We start from the raw sequence: 2,829 nt of genomic DNA on the forward strand, positions 1-2,829 counted from the left end.
TGTTCAATCAGAATATAATCCATCTGCAAAACTTCAAAAGGTGCAGGTGGTGTAGCAAATCCTCCTGCTGGAGTTCGTGTCCCTTTTCCAGGATTGAATTGCAGGCAAATCATGCAGGACTGTACTACTCTCTTAGCTGTGCTAGCAATTTCTGGATGCTCCCAAACTTGCGTAATTAATTTCACTATCACTGAAGCTCCAACATGTGCTAGCCCATGTGCCATCCGAGCCATAGGTTGTACAAAAGCTATAGGCAACTTCCATCTATCCATCTGTTTGTTTCGCCAACAACCTTCATTATCCAACTCTCCATCCTTGGACCATTGCTCCCGTTCTTTGTCAGAATCGGTCCTTTATATCTCTAGTACTTCTTTCCTAACATTGTGCCACCGCTCAGCTTGCGACTTCACTACATACATAGAAGTAGTGTCAGGCTGCATCGCAGTCTCATGTGCCACTCGATCTACGAAAGCATTTCCTTGTCCCACCTTATCAGTCACTTTCTTGTGCGCACTACATTTCACTATAGTTATTTTCTTTGGATATGTTAATGCAGTCAAAAGATTATGCACTAGTTCTCTGTGCATTATCTGATCCCGTGTGATGTCAGAAAACCTCTTTCCTTCCAGAGCAGGCTAAAATCATGCGCCACTTCAAAAGCATAACAACAAGAAGGGGATGCCAGTACTGATACAAGTAACCATTTAGCAATTTAAGACACTCAACCTGAAGTAAAATTCAAGGCTTGGAGCTGATCAGTAGCTTTTATTATTTTGCTTAATGTTATCAAAGAACAATTGGTTCAAAATTAAACAGTATTACATGCTAGGTACAAAAAATGTGGGAAGGAAAAATCTATCATTCTATCAGGCATGTCACAAGCTTACAACAATCAATCATACAGGGACAGTGGGGGACATAGAAACTCATATATTACAGTGGACAGTATTTACAGTGAACAGACAAGCACAAGAATAGTGCAATAGGCCACAGTCTGCTAAATTTCTAAAAAGTTTAGTTATAGAATTATTTACATCAACTGTACATTCCTAACGCAAGTTTTAAATAATCACAATTTTTGATGCAGTCAACCAAAAAGATGAATAAGGTAATGTACAACTAAGGGTGAAAAAGTGGCAAAACAATTCAGGTCAACTTGTCACCCAGGCAGACTTAAAGGTGGTGGAAGGCCTACGCGTTTCGAATCCTACAGGTGTACGAGGATTCTCATCAGGGCCTTTGGTTCTGGAGAAAGAAAAGAAAAAGAGTGATAGTAAGATCAAAGGGTTTGACCTCAAGTGTATTTAAAACGGATCATCATTAGAATCTACACTCAGTCCACACCCTCTCCTATACAGCTTACCAAAACACGGTGTTATAACATCCGAATGTAGTTTTTCACAGCATATATACTGAAGGGGGTATTTTGTACCTGAAATGTCCGAAGCAGACTTGAATTACAAAACGGACTTGGATGCGGTGGCAAAAAAAGGGATTAAGGGCTTTTAATATTACCTGCTACCGTGTTTACAGATGATGCTTTACCAGGTGCGGGGTCACTTTGGAAAGGCTGAAGGGTTCCTAAAAGATGGTAAACATGCGAGATTTTAGGGAGGGTTTGCTACAATTGTCCCACCAACAGGTTATCTACAGGTGGCACTTCGCCTTACCTAATATTTTAAAATCTCTATTCTTATTTATAACCGATATCCCTGTCCTTAGGGTAGCTGTCGCTTTATTTGAGACACTGTCGCCGTGGGAGTAGAAGTGAAGTTGAATCAGAGGCCTGCGAAACAGGAGAGGCAATGTTTCATTATTATAAGCAATTGCTTCAGGGATTAAACAGGGTCGACAGCGGCGCTGAAGCCTAATTCGGCAATTTGGGTTTGTCAACTCAGAAGTTTAATGGACCTGTAAGAAAGCACACGCGGCGCTTAACATTGCGGTTATGAAGTAGAGACAGCCACTAGTTGCGTGCAGGAGGAAAAAAGGAGGACTCAGCGGCTTACCGTGTTTTAAATTACGGCGGGCGTGGTCCGCTAACCGTGGTTGCAAATGTTCAAACCATTCTACGATCCTGCAAAGATATAATATAACAGCGTATCAGCGGGCTATTTCGCCCGGATTACAACACGCGGTTTATATGGGGAAAGCGGAAAAAAGAATTTACCGTCAACATTACACAGCACGCTGCAGAAAGGTGATTTATTCCTGCCAAGAAAGCAGAAGTTTCTAGATTAGTTAAGCAACATAGGGCTTTAACTGGCTCCTAACGTGAAGAGAGTTACTTCAAATACTCACTTTCAAAGGTTCAGGCTGGCGACCTTAGCGACGGCGAACGCGAACAAAGTGGTAACCTTCAGGCAAGGGCGCCTAAGCAGACTGAGCTGCTGGGGAACACCCTTAAAAGCAGGTGATTATCAAGGCCACACCCACCAGGTGTGCTGGCCGGTTTGGAAAAAAGAGTGGGGGCAAGAATGAAAACCCGGACCGGAGTGGCCAATCCTTAGTCACTTTCAGACCTTAGTAATATGCATAGAATCTGCAGTATAGAAAGAGGCAGGAAGAGAGAGTTAAAGCTTGAATATCTCACTTAATTCATTTAAACCAGACACCGCAGTGTCGAATTTCAGTATCAAAAGGGCTTCCCGTTTTGACAAGGCAAGGTTCTGGTCACCACCTCGCGGATTTTTTTCCACTTTGGAAATTACAGTCCACTTCAAGTCACTAACAGTATGTTGCATACGTGTCCAGTGGAGCACCAGGGGTGCATTCTCAACCCGCTTTTTGACTCTTGATTTGTGCTGCGAGATCCTTTGCCGGATCTCT

The sequence above is a fragment of the Lissotriton vulgaris genome, chromosome 3_1 (genome assembly GCF_964263255.1).
Source record: "Lissotriton vulgaris chromosome 3_1, aLisVul1.2, whole genome shotgun sequence".
In the NCBI taxonomy this organism is placed as follows: Eukaryota; Metazoa; Chordata; class Amphibia; order Caudata; family Salamandridae; genus Lissotriton; species Lissotriton vulgaris.